The 14,878-nt window shown below is 41.7% G+C and overlaps 1 protein-coding gene across 7 annotated transcripts in view; it reads left to right on the top strand.

Annotated features, from left to right (window-relative positions):
• The window catches only part of PTPRG (protein tyrosine phosphatase receptor type G), a 681,996-nt gene that overhangs the window by 305,588 nt on the left and 361,530 nt on the right, over window positions 1-14,878 (top strand). The window lies entirely within an intron of this gene.

The raw sequence follows: 14,878 nt of genomic DNA on the forward strand, positions 1-14,878 counted from the left end.
TTCTCCCTGTCCTTTTAATCTTCCTTTGATCTGCTGGCCTATCTTGCCAGTGATTAAGTTTACAGTTCAGCTAATGATTTGCTCCAGGTTTTCCAGCTTGTAAAATCGCATGCCGTGCATATAAATGTGTAGGATTTTGACCTTATAAACTGAGGAGCAATTATCCACATATCTTAAGACAGGGGAGGCTCCCTTTTGACTTTGAAAATATCACCAGGAAGGCATTTTATTTTAGGAAGTCAAGTTTTGTGTTCCCAAATGCCTGTTTGTTGGGCTTCTTGGTAGCAATTTAAGGGAAAGTTTTATTACGAATAGGGGCTAGAACAATTGATAAAAATGAAGTTTGGGGTTTAGTGATGCAATTTAGATTTTATGTGTGACTTACCTCTTGCTGCTGCAGATAAGCAAGAGTTCGTTCTCTGGGTGAGTTCTGCTGGTATTCTGTATTTGGTGTGTTCTATCAAACTCTCAATTGGGAAGGCAAAGCCTTCACATAAAAAGGTGTCCTTTGCTTTTCAAAACACTATTTTGGAGAAACAAAATGAAACAATTAAAAAACCCCCACTACTTTAGGCTTGCCTTTGATACATTTAAAAGCGAATCCATTTATCTTTTAGGATCCCCACACTTGAGCAATATATCTGTCCTGGTCAGCAGCCTATGTCTTTTTTTTTTTTTTTTTCCTGTTGATTTAAATTTTTATTGAGATTTTAGATTCACATGGCAGTTATACAAAATAATACAGAGAAATCTCTTGTGTACTTTGCCCAGTTTGCCCCCAGGGTAACATCTTACAAAACTATAGTATGTTACAGGATATTGACATTGATACAATCGATTGATCTCATTCAGATGTCCAGAGGTTAATGTATACTTTCTCGTGTGTGTGTATTATGTTCTGTACAGTTTCATCAGCTGTGTAGGTCCGGGTATCCACAATCACAGCCGAGAGAACTGAATAGCTCTGACACCATAAAGACCTGTCAAAATTCCCTTCTACGACCATACTCACCTCCTTCTGACCTCCATCCCCAACTCCTGGAAACTCCTAATCTCTCCATTTCTAAAAAAGATGGCCACTTCAAAAATGTTAAATCAGTGGAATCTTATAGTATGTAATCTTTAGGGATTGGCTTTTTTCACTCAGGGTAAATTCAGGGGATTCATCTAAATTATATGTGTCGGTGGTTTGTCTCTTTTTATGGTAGAGTAGTACTCCCAAGTATGTGTGTGCTGATGTTTAACCTTCCACCTGTTGAAGGGTATCTGGGCTGACTGTGGTTTTGGCTATTACAAATAAAACTGCTGTGAACATTCGCATACAGCTTTTTGTGGGAACCTAATTTTCATTTCCCTGGGATAAATGTCCAAGAGTATAATTGTTGGTTTATGTGGTGGTTACCTGTGAAGTTTTATAAGAAACTGGCAAATGGTTTTCCAGAGAGACCCTATAGCATTTTCCGTTGGCGCTGCATTGTATGAGTGATCTCTTTTCTCTGCATTCAAGCTCGTTTTTGTATTGTCACTGTTTTTTTTTTTTTTTTTTAATCTCACCCTTTCTGGTAGGTGTGTAGAGATAATCTCACTGTGCTTTTAATTTGCATTTTCCTGAGGGCTAATGATATCTTTTCATATGCTTATTTTCCATCTGTATATTGTCTTCAGTACATCATCTTTTCATGTCTGCTGGCCATTTTCTCTTCTAATTGGACTTTATTTTCTTTTGACTTCTGAATTTTGAGAGTACTTTATGTATGCTAAATGCTAGTCCTTTGTTGGATTTTTGATTTGTGAATGTTTTTCCCACTCTGTAACTTGTCTTTTTATCCTTTTCATATGGGCTTTCACAGAGCACACGTTTGAAGTTTGGATTAGCTTCAGTTTATCAGCCTTTTCTTAACAGATGATGCTTTTCATTTCAAGTCCAAGAACCCTGTGCTCAGCCTTGGATCCCAAGGATTTTCTCCTGTTTTTTTTTTTTTTCTTAAAAGTTCTAGTGTTTTACATTTTGTATTTAAGCGCATGATAAGTTTTGTATGAAGTATGAGGTTTAGGTCAGTGTTCATTTTCTTTTCCCCCATGGATGTCTAGCTATTCCAGCACCATCTGTTGGAAAGGCTACCTACCCTGTCTTTATTAATTTTAAATCTTCATTAAAGAGAGTTGAGCATATTTCTGTGGGTCTCTTTCTGGATTCTTCCTTCCATTCCATTGATTTATGTGTCTATCCCTCCACACTGTCTTGATTATTGTGACTTGCATAGTAAGTCTTAATATCAGGCAGAGTGATTCTTCCCCCTTTAGTCTTCTTTGTCAAGATTGTTTTAGCTATTGTAGGGCTTGTGCCTTTCCATATACATTTTGTAATAAGGTATTTTATGTCTACAGAAAGTTAGCTGGGATTTTTATAGGAATTTCATTAACAATATAGATTAGTTTGTGGAGCACTGACGTTTTTACTGTGTTGTGTCATACAGTCCGTGAACACCGTGTGTCTGTTTATGTAGGTCTGCCTTGATTTCTTTCGACATCATTGAAATTTTCAGCATACAGATCACGTATGTGTTTTGTTTAGTGTATACCTAAGTATTTAATTTTCTTTGGAGATATTTGTAAATGGTATCATTTTCATTTCTGTTCATTGTTATTTATACAAATGGGATCTATTTTTTGGTGCTCGTGTTTTGTTCTGTGACTTTGCTGAACTCACTTGTTAGTTCTAAGATGGTTTCTTTTGATAGATTCCTTGGGATTTTCTGTGTAGATAGTTGTGACATCTGAAAGAGAAATAGTTTCGTTTCTTGTTTTCCTTTTCCTGTATGCCTTTACTTCATTTTCACGCCTTATTTTAGTGGCTAGCGCTTCTAGTACTCTGTTGAATAAGAGTGATGAGAGCAAACATGTAGTTCTTGATCTTAGGGGAATTCATTTAGTCCTCCATCATTATGTAAGATCTAGGTTTTTCTGTAGATGCTATTTCTTTTTTAAAATTTTTTTCTAAAGATTTTATTTACTTAAGAGAGAGAGAGAGAGAGAGCATGAGTGTGAATGCACACCAGCAGGGGTGGGGAGGGCGGGGTAGGGAGAGTGAGAAGCAGACTCCCTGCTGAGCAGGGAGCCCAAACTGGGGCTTGATCCTTGGACCTTGGGATCAAGACCTGAGCCGAAGGCAGAGGCTTAACTGACTGAGCCCCTCAGGTTCTCCAGTAGATGCTGTTTTGTAGATGCCTTTTTCACATTGGGGTAATTCTTTTCTATTTTAAGTTCCTGAGAATTTTGATCATGAATGAATATTGGATTTTGTCAGATGCTTTTTCTGTAGCAATTGGTATGATCAAATGATTTTTCTTATATAGCTTGTTGATACGGAGGATTATATGCCTATGTCTTTTTTTTTTTTTAATTCTTCAACTTCACATTTTATTTTCATGACATTGGGTTTATGGAAGGAGTCAGGAAGCCTACATCTTTTTAAGCATTACACAGAGGTGCGCTCACTTCATTGTTTGTTCTCATGCCCATTTTATTTCTCTGTCTTCCTCTTGTTCTGTCTTTATCTTTGTTTCTCTTGTTATGTGTCTACAAATTATGCTTCAGATAGTCCAGGCCAGAAAAGTTGGATTAGTACTGTTAGTTCATACATTTCAATCATCTGAGTTCATACTTAAATATAACTTTTCTGATTTGGCAGTGGAAATAGGTGAGACATACCACATTGCATTGTTATTTGCAGGTATTTTCACTCCTTAGTATATGATTTTTTAAATGATTCTCTTTTGGATTGGCCAAAGCTTATGGGGAAGGACTTTATATGGTGAGAGGGTCTTCTCTTGATAGTTTCTGTGCTGCAAAGTGATTAAATACAGGGGAATAAAGAGCCACAAAATGAACTTTTTAAAAAAACTGAGAAAAGTAGAAAATTATTGTATTGATTCTGGGGTTGGATTAATCTAGCTTGAACCTGAGTTCTGGGAATTAGTAGGTCCTGATCTGTTCAACCTTTTGTGTGTGTGTGTGTGTGTGTGTGTGTGTGTGTTTCTTTAATCTATGAAATGGGAACATCTCTCAGGTAGATAAAATGAAATAATATAAAACAATCACTGCTCAGTCCTTAGGAACCTTGTGCGTTCTTCATCAACGCTGGCTAGTTCTGGTCATGGTGTTGCTGGACATGGAATGCGTGGATAATTCTAGCAGGGAAGAAAAATGGTGGTTGTAGAATGAATGCTGATATGGAATTGCTACTATTATTAGGTAAAAGGAACTGAAGGGGAATTTTTTTCCGGGAAAAGGCGAAAATGCCCAAAACCATTGCTTTTGAGAGTGAACATGACAAAAACTTGTGAATTGAAAGTCATATCTAATGGCTTGTTAAAGCACCTTCCTACAGGAGACTTGTCAGTTTCTGGTTTGGTGTGTTCTAGTCCTACCTGCAGGGAAATGGGGGGGAGGCTTCCAGAAGACCCGCCAGTAGCAGGTCCCAAACTCGATGGCCCTGCAGACTCATCGGGGGAGCCCAGTTCCGTGAACAGATTTTCAGGACCTGTTTTGTGGATTTGTCAGTGGGTTTGGAGGAGGGCCCGGGAATCTGTATGGATTCTTTGAGACAAAGATCCCAGTAAATTCTGAAACGGAGTTGAAAGGGAAATGAGATCCAAGGGGATGAAGTCACCACGTGAGGTACCACAGCTGTAGTTGCTTTTTAGATGCTGCTACCAATTCGGTGTGCAACCCCGGTAAAACACTTAACCTTTCTGTACCTTCCTTGACTCAGTCTTTTGAAAGAGGAAGCATATGGGGCGCCTGGCTGGTTCAGTCAGTAAAGCAAGTGACTCTTGATCTCAGGGTCATGAGGTTGAGCCCCGCTTTGGGCACAGAGCTTACTTCAAAAAAAAAAGAAAAGAGGAGGCATAAGGGATAAAAACTCTGACCCACTTTACATGGTTGTCGTTCAGAATTACTTAAAAAAAAAAACAACAAAACTGGAAAGCACTTTGCAGCTAGAAATTGCTCTATAAATGCCTTTTTAAAGAAATGTAATTTTCAAACACAGTTTTAAACACAAATAGTCTTGTTGAGCGCATCAGCTCAAATTATAAGTATCAGATGACATGGTATCATGATGTCCAGAACCCAAAGTTGGAGGCAACAAGGAAACAACACAAGGTGGTAATGTCTTCTTTTTATCTGTATCATCGTTTAAAAATAATGCTGATGCTAGCCTCTAAAATCCACATTTGCCCATCCGGTTTGTTTTCTGTTTTTGATAGGCTACTCCCACCAATTTGAGAATTTAATTAGAAAAATAAATGACTTTGACCATTGCTGCTGTGTTGTTCGTCCTCCCTCCCCCAGGCTCTCAATTAGAGGCCTGCTCCTCCTGTCACAGACACGTCTGTGGATCTGCTAGAGGCTGTAAATTGATGCACACCTGCACAGTTGGCGAAGCCTCTCTCCGCCCCGTCCCCCGATGCAAAGCGTGCTCTCCTGTCATTCAGGCATCCCCACAGGAGTTCCCGAATCTGTGCCTCTTCAGATCTGCCACCGTGCAGTTGCCAAACCACCCTTTCTCCAAGGATGAGACAAAAGGAGGCCCATTAATGCAGAGATATGTGATGTAGGCTTGGGATTTATGGATTATAAACTCATTTTTCTCCTCAAAAATCGGTGGCAGTGTTGTTGAGGTGGGAACAAAAATGAGGTTCAAGGGGAGAGTCCATGGAAATTCGGAACGTTGTAGTTTAGGCACTTGTTACCATATTCATGTTTTGTAGTTAAAAAAAGATGTAGATGGTCATATAGAGTAATTGTTCTGGAATTGGACTGGCCAAGTACAAGTCCTGGACCTTTTGTGGCCTTAGGCAAGGGATCTGAACTCACTTAACCTCTGTTACCTTATCTTTATTTTTTTTTTAAGATTTTATTTATTTATTTATTTATTTGGGAGAAAGAGAGCGAGCGTGCGCGCATGCACAAGCACGAGAGGGGGGAGGGGCAGAGGGAGGTAGAGATCCTCAAGCCGACTCCATGTTGAGTGTGGAGCTCAATGCAATGCTCAGTCCCGCAACCCTGAGGTCCTGACCTGAGCTGAAATCATGAGTCAGCTGCTTAACTGACAGAGCCACCCAGGTGCCCCTTTGTTGCCTTATCTTTAGTCTGGGGATGCTAATAGCAATTATCTCATAGTTGTGCCGGGAAGCTCAGTGGAAATCAGCGTACTCTTAGTTTGGGTCCCGCCCCACACAGTTGAGCATTCTATCTCCTGATAAATGCAGTCATGCCTTGTAGAAATAGAAGGCGAGCCAGGTGAATGAATGTGGATCTCAGAGGTTGGAGTAGTCTGCATTTAAACATTGTTAAACCCAGAAACCAATAAATGCATCTGTATGTATTGCTTACCTTTCATGGGATTTTCTCTTCAATTATATTTTGTGTCCATTCCAGTGAACGTTTGTAGTTTTTGGTACGCCTAAAAGCACACAGAGTGATAATCATACGTGGTTATTTGCAGTGTGGTTTTATAAGGCAATGGGAAAGAAAGTTAAATTGGAATGCCACCTCCCTTTAAAATTTTTGTTTTGCAAAATGTTACTGGATGTCTGTATTGACTGCAGATGACAGGAAAGTGTTGTCTTCATCAATGGGTGTTTGTATTGACTGTTGATGATAGGATAGTTTGTCAGTTACTCACTCTGGGTGATATACATTGAGATCAGGTAGAGTTGGAAATAAGGTAAGAAAAGCTTTGAATGTGGTGCTCTAGCTCCCTTGGGTGCTATCACTCAGAAGGTGAATCTGCATGATATCCACACAAATTTATTTGCTCCCCAGTTTCAGCTGGAGATCCTTCAACCCACAGAGACGTGGTCTCCTTTTGCACTGTCCGTTGAGACTACAGTAAGTGTTAATAGCATCCCAGAATCTTCAGTCCAGGAGTCTTAGAGCCTTTTCACACTGTGTCTGAGATCAGCCAATTTGCCAGTTGCTCTCCGAGGGTGACCACCTGCTCCTGGGGTCAGAACCATCCTATTTTAGACAAATTGAGGATTCAATTTTAATTTTATTGAGAGAGAGAGAGAGAGAGAGAGAGGCGGGCAAAGGGAGAGGGAGAGAGAATGTTAAGCAGGCTCCACAGCTGGTGTGGAGCCTGACATGGGGCTCGATCTCACAACCCTTGAGATTGTGACCTGAGCCAAAATCAAGATGGAGCCACTCGGGTGCCCCAAGGATTCACTTTTGTAGAATGCCTTTTTCTTTTCTTTCTTTTTTTTTTTTTAAACATTGATACCATTGCCAGATACTTGCACTATTAAAAAGCAAAAGGAATCTGTTTAACAAAACAGACATATTAAAATACTATTACCTCATAGTTATGATTGCCTATTTTTTTTTTAAAGATTTTATTTATTTATTTGACACAGAGAGACAGCCAGCGAGAGGGAACACAAGCAGAGGGAGTGGGAGAGGAAGAACAGGCTTCCAGCAGAGGAGCCTGATGTGGGGCTCGATCTCAGAATGCTGGGATCACACCCTGAGCCCAAGGCAGATGCTTAACAACTGCGCCACCCAGGCGCCCCTATGATTGCCTATTTTTATGCCCCCCCCTTTTTTTCTCAATGAAGATTTTTATCTTGTAAGGAAACATGGCAATAAAGAACAGACTGGTTGAGAAGGTATTTTCCTACCAGCTTGGTAGGAGAGATTATCACCCAGTGTGGATTTACCCTGTCTCACCCATCCTGTGGTATACCCCATGTTGACCAGCTGGCTTGCTTTATAAGCCTGCAGAGAGAGAGCCTTTCTCTTCTCTGTCTCCTGCGTGGATTGAGGTCGAAGAGGGATGGCATGGCTGTCAGGGTGGCCTCAGAGAGTCTGTCTGCTGGCTTGTGGGGAAAGCATCAGGTAGGAGAACATCCGGAGAGTGTGATGTGGATGTTAGGAGTGCTGAGCTGAGTGGCATCAGGCATTGGAGCGTGCTTAGATACAGGTGCATCTGGGCCCAAGAGGACAAACTGAACTTCATGGAGCCCTAGTCTCCATCACCTGGATCTTGAGATGCCTAAGACTTCATTCCATCAAGCAGATGATTAATAGCACTTTTATCTCCCCATTGTGTATGAAACTTACTACTCTCTTATGTACCGCTAAGGAATAAATTTCATTACTAATTTAACCATGACATATTGCTAAGGATGCCATCAATTATAGGATCTCTCCTGCTTTCAGAGAGATGAAGATGTGAATTGAAAATACGGAAGCAATCACCGCAAACATGTGTGAGAACCGTAGCACTTAAGACCCGTGATATGGGAATGGTGTCCAAACACATAGTGAGCACTCAGTAATCATTAAGTCTCTTCCCTTACTTGTCTCTCCCAGTGCTGTTTTCTTCCTCCTCAATTGGTAAATCTCTTCGGAGCGCATAATATGTATCTGACCTTGTTTTTTGTGTCTGGGGTATATCCGTGAACAAGGAGACATGAGCCCTAGTGCTGGCGGAGCTGGTATTCTACTCGTAGACATAATGAGGGACCCGCCGCCTCCGTAACCAGCACCGTTGCCCCCGAGTGCTCCGCTCTCTTTCCCACCAGCAAGACCTGCTTTTCTTGGCCATGTCGTTGGGTTGACTGCATAGCATGTACGCATACGAGATCTGCCAGACTCCTTACAGTTTCATTACCCTCCAGCATTTGCTGTGCGCCTTGCGTGCTGGCTGAGCAGATCGCTGCTCTCAGATCGCTCAAGTCCTGCCATGCCTCACCTCCTGCGTCTTCCCGTGCTGAGTCTTCTCTCCCCCTGGCATTTCCTGCCCTCAGCCATGGACATGCAGCTTGGCATTACCTCTTGCCTGGTGCCTCTCCTAACCCTTCCATCTGAACAGAATTTATGGTCTCGGACCTTTCCCGCCCAGGGCTCCTCTGCATTCGCTTCTGCTGGCCTCCGCCCACGCGGTCCTGTAGCCCTAGGAATGGAGGTTCCCGAAGGAAGCCTAGCGAACAAGAATAGCTTTTATGAATGCCTATCAGCACGTCACACCGAATTCCACACATGGATACTCTCTGTTTCAAACAAATGAAGTCCAGGGCCTTCTAGTTGGGTCCCATGGCAGTCCTGCACTTACTCAATTCTGTGTATATTTTCCTTACAAGGAAGCATGTCATGGAAATCTGAAGGCTCTCCCCACCTCTTTCCTTTTGTATGTATCTGTTCTATCTTCTCACATTTCTGGACCGACTTAAACCTGTCAGCCAGAAAGATGGATGTCATTCAGGTATTGGCAGGAAGAGACGCTTCTGTAAATAGTCTTTTTCACATCTGGGTGTTCGGTCTCTCCTGCTGGGGCTGAGAGGATCTGAGGAGCTCTGGGTATTTTTTTCTACCCTCAGGACAGATCCCGCCTGTGCTGCTCTGTGCCTCCGCTTTGGCATAACTTCATCCTGTTCTTCCTCATTTCAACACCCAAGTGCAGCTGTGGGGCCCTTCATCCGCTTCAGACTTGCCAGTACCCACCACTTGAAACTGGGCCCTGCTGTGATGCTAAGCCTCCATCCAGAAGGAGCTAGCCTCCCCCACCCCCCGCCCTTGGGACTCAAGAGACTGTGAAAGTCATGAAAAGGAAGAATTGTGTGCCAAGAGAAAGAAGTGCAAACACCCTCTGTTTTCTGCCTCTGAAGCAGGGCCAGTGGTTTCTGCTGCTCTGGGTTTTTTTTTGTTTTGTTTTTTGTTTTTTTGTTGTTTTTTTTTTAATGTCATTTGACTAACCATCTCCCTACAGGCCCGAGCAAATGCGGGCAATGCCGATGCAGCCGCCTGGGATCCTTTGAGAGTTCCTGTGATACAGTATTTTACTGCTTACGGTGTGACTATAGACTGCCTCCCTTATGGGATGGAAAGCTTTCCCTCTCAGATGCCCACAAGCCTCCGGCTCCTATCTACTTGGTTTTGTGGTCAGCTTTCTCACTCTTACATAAGCCCCACGCATACAGCTGGGTTTTTCACTTCGTTGAGAGTGTTACTCGGATTTTATTGTAGTCTTTCTTAAAAAGCCATTCCCTCGGTGGCTTAAAAAGGTGTAAATCCAGTCTGTAAAAGGCATGAGATAGATATGTATATGTATATATATATTATATATATATATCTATCCATCCCGTTGGCATTTCAATATGTGTATTGGCATTTCACACGTACATTCTTTTTTCAGCTGCCACAAATCAACCAAGTAATTTTATACTGGGTTTTCAACCCCGGAAAGTAAATTGTTAAATAGGACCAAAGGATAAAGTGATCTTTGATTTTAATCAGAAAGGCTTTCTTTTTGATGCTCAAGAGCAAAGTTGTAAATGGATGGAAAATTGTACATTTGGCTCCTGCTGTCTGCCTGTTCTAGCACTTTGATGAAGGAAGGGCTTTTTATCAGCACATAGAAGACCTCAAAGGAACTGCTTTTTTAAGAAACTGGCTCCTCCCTGCTCAAAAGATGGCCACACTGTCGAGAACTATAGAAAGCAGAATTACAGATGTAATAATTAGAAGGTTGTTCTGATCACCTGACTGTGCTGATATTACACTCACATCTATGTTAGTTATTCCGTGAGAGCTAGACAGGGCACCCAGGCTTCCGTGGGGGTAAACTGAGGTTTCGAGTGGTATAGGAGGCCGGTTTATGATCACAGAGCCGGGATGTGGTGAACCCAGGACTCCAAGCTTCATTTCCCCTCCTTTCAGTGGTCTGGCCACGCACTTTCCAGGAGTCGCATTAGAATCTGCGAAGACCATATCCAGTGGCTGGTTAAGTCCTTGAGGATCACCTCCCTTACCATCTTTTGACACTTCCTTCAATCCCCAGGATTCTTTGTTTGCTATCCAAACTTCATTTTCTGGACTCAACTTTCCTCTTCTCAGTAGCTCAGTTTTTAGCAGTGGCTTGACACAGTTTTCTAGTTTACCCATTTCTTTGTTGGACACTGAAGACAAACCCCCAGGACTCAAACGTGTGAAAGACCCACACGTTCAAGACACAGCTTCTGAAATCAGTCAAGCCCATTCAGATGTTTGTCCAACTTTGTAGGATATTCAGTCTTACTCTGGTGGAATAAACAGAGATAATACTAGAAAACTTTCAACTGAGTCCATGCAAGTTAAAATAAGAGCCCAAGTATTTCTTCGCTCTTCATCTCTGTCCCTTTGACTTTCCAAATATTTCTCCTCCAGAAAACATGGAGCGTACTTAATATTGTAACACTCACATTCATCGTGTCTTCAGGAGGAAGGTCCTTTGTGTCTTGGCAAAAATCTGTTCTTCCGCACGAATCACGTGGATTTTAATTTTTTCATCAGCGTGTTTCATTTTAGAGAGCTGTGAACGTATTTAGCCTTATTTTTACACTTTCATTTAGTTCCACGATTGCATGTGTCCTCATTAAAGTTAGAGGGATTCTTTCCTGCCATGGAGAAAGTGAAAGCCTATTTGAGGAAAACATTTCAAGACCTGGGGTTTAAAAACTATAGTTTTGTGTTCCTGTTGTAGAATGCTAACATATTTGAATTAGGTTTTTAAAGTTCTGACTGCTGTTGCTCCTGGCTAAAACATTATGAAAAGCGTTCCGCTTTGTCTTTGAGAAAGAGCTCTTTTTTTTTCCTTCCTTAATAGAAAGCAGAATTACTTGAACCAATGAGTGAAATTATTGCACTTCTGATTTGGACGACTTAAACACATGAAGTTTGAAATCGCAGAGCATTTTCTTGAGCAGTTTTGTTGGGGCTAACATTGCCACCCTTTGCTATGGGTCCTGCCACCTTTCTGGTTTCCCTCTTTTCTTTTTTACGTTAATGACGTCTTCTAATAAGTATTCATTATGAAGTATGCCTGGTTTGTACTGTTACTACAAAAAGCTTAAGGGTGACTCAAACCTAAGACTAGTTTAAAACTCAGTGATTGGAAAGCCTTCAATCTGGATCTCCGGGCATTTCATCTCTCGCTGTGCTCATGGAAGACATCGCCAGTGGATCAGTCTTCCTCGCAGAGCCCAGATATCCACCCCACCCCACCCCGGGTCTTTTCAACACAGCTCTGCAACCTGCCTCCATCAGTCATGTCAACATGAACTTTGTCATTTTTGAATGAGAGTATCTATATTGAAGGTCTTTTTATGGGCAAAGCCCAATGCTGAAGGGAAGTACAGAAAAATTCTTTATTCCAGGAATTTCTATTTCTGGTTTGGAGGGTTACTCCAACACCTTAGCCTCCTGGACCTGTAGCACCATAGTAAAAGCATCAGAAAAGTGCACATCGAAGCTCCTGTAATTAAGAGGATACAAGTGGTCGCTGTCTGCCCAGGAAGCTCCTGAGTTATTCTGATGTTATCTGAAGGCAGACTGTCAGTGGAATTTCTTTCTCAATTGTGGTAAAACTGAAGGACTTGTTTCCTTTGTAAGTTTTGAAAAGAGACCCAGGTATGGTTTCGAATCGGCTTTCTGAAATCAAGGTTGGGAGGCCACTGGCTGCCTTGGGCCCCAGTTACACATGTAAACTTTGGGGGACATGGTTAGAGTTTTGAGTAATTTAGGATCCACAGTTCAATCCTGTATAATTTAGTGACTCAGCACAGTAATAAACCCTGGAAGCTTCTGCTTCTGTTTCTTCTCTGCAGGAATTAAGGGCAGATAGGAAGAATGCAAACATGAATTAATTTGATTTTATGTGCTTAAGCAGACATAATGAGAATCTGTTGGTGTGGCAGAAGTTACCACCGATCTACATAAAAATGAATAATACTGACATTAAGAGAAAGAGCATTAATTATGTTGCTCTCAGTGCCGACTTAAATCATTTCCGGGGCTTCTGCTTACACAGAAGGGTCTCAGGTCTCTGAATTTGTTGGACATGACGGGGAAGCCGATGTGGGTCTAAAACATTGCCCTGCCTGTCCCAAGTGCAATTTCCCGGTGTTGCTTTCATTGACTTGCTCTTTCACTAAATAATGCCACCTTTTCTCAGAAAGACTAAAAAGGCTTTTGTGTTTTCTAAGAGTAGAAATGAAATGGGTTTTCCCACCCCTTTTGATAATCACGTACTTTAAATAGCAACGCTATTCTTGGCTTCATTTCTTGGCCAATGTCGTGATAAGTTTTTGAGCACTTGGGAGTCCACATTCTCTTTAGTGGAAAATTCAGAGGATTCCAGGTGTCCTGTTATCAGAGGTCAAGCAAGTGATACAACCTACGTATGTATTTCCTGGAAGGTAAAGATGCTGTTCTCAGACTAAGTGTGCCCTTTCCAGCCTGCTAATATGAATCTCTGTTAACTCAGGTTTTTAGATCTTTAGGACCGTGCAGTTTAAATGGAGAGGTGGCACGATCATTGACAACAACAAACTACAACACAACTAGAATTGGTAAGACTCGTGAAAAATGTAATTGCGAATATTGCTGTCACGAGACTTGTCTACTTTAAAGTATCAAGTGAAGCTTTTATCACTGCTAAAGATTACAGTTTGTTTCCAAATCATTTAAAAATTTTATTTTTGAGATTTGGGCATAAGATTCAGAAGGTATCATCTGCGGCATATTATCATCCTTGGTTTGTGAAGTGGCCCCCGATGCTTTGTTTTATCTTCTTTCATTATTTTCCTCCTTCAGTCTGATTCCATTCTTTTTCCCCCCAAAGATTTTCACTAGCAGTATTTTTAACTCTTTTTGTGCTATAGAACTCATTCTATTATTGTCATTTTTTTTTAAAGATTTTATTTATTTATTTGACAGAGATAGAGACAGCCAGCGAGAGAGGGAACGCAAGCAGGGGGAGTGGGAGAGGAAGAAGCAGGCTCATAGCAGAAGAGCCTGATGTGGGGCTCGATCCCATGACGCCGGGATCACTCCCTGAGCCGAAGGCAGACGCTTAACCGCTGTGCCACCCAGGCGCCCCTCTATTATTGTCATTTTAATCAACACCATCTTTGAAAGTCTACCCACATTTTTTAATGTACATCTCGTTCATTAGTTTTGATGGCTGTGTAGTATTCCATGAATCCATCCATCCCATTCCACTTTCCATTCCCAGAGGGAAGGACACCTTGGCTGTGTGTAACCTGTTGCTTTCATGACAGTGCTACCATAAGCATCTTCATACCTGTTGCTCTGTGGATCTTGATATATAAAGCTGTGCGTGTATGTGTGTGTACAGATGATTCTACACGTGCGTGCGTGTTTGTACATTTGCGTACATCATCCCTCCATCCCTGCGTCCATTTTGAAGTTTACAAATAGAGTGAGTTTGGCAATTCATGAATTTTACCTGTCTGTTCCATCACCTCCTAGAATGGCTGCACCATTTCACATCCCCAGCGTTTGTGTATGGGATTCCCATGACCTTACCGATAATTCGCATTGCCTGGTAGTCTAATCTTGCCGATCCAGTGGGTATAGAATGGTAACGGACTCTTTTAATTTTGCTTTTGTTTCTTGCTACTTAAGTTGAGTGTCACTTTGTATATCTAACCATTAGATTTTCCCCTTCTGGAAATGACCTGTTCAAATCAGTTTCTGGGGTGTTGTTGTTGTTAATTTTTTTTTTTTAAGATTTTATTTATTTATTCGACAGAGATAGAGACAGCCAGCGAGAGAGGGAACACAAGCAGGGGGAGTGGGAGAGGAAGAAGCAGGCTCCCAGCGGAGGAGCCTGATGTGGGGCTTGATCCCAGAACGCCGGGATCATGCCCTGAGCCGAAGGCAGACGCTTAACCACTGTGCCACACAGGCGCCCCTGTTGTTGTTAATTTTTAATTTAATTTTTTTTTTAAATTGTGTGTTTAAGGTTGTATTTATTCATTTGAGAGAGAGAGAGTGAGAGAGCACAAGCAGGGTGAGGGGCAAAGAGAGA

This window comes from Ursus arctos, unplaced genomic scaffold (genome assembly GCF_023065955.2).
Source record: "Ursus arctos isolate Adak ecotype North America unplaced genomic scaffold, UrsArc2.0 scaffold_14, whole genome shotgun sequence".
NCBI classification, from domain to species: Eukaryota; Metazoa; Chordata; class Mammalia; order Carnivora; family Ursidae; genus Ursus; species Ursus arctos.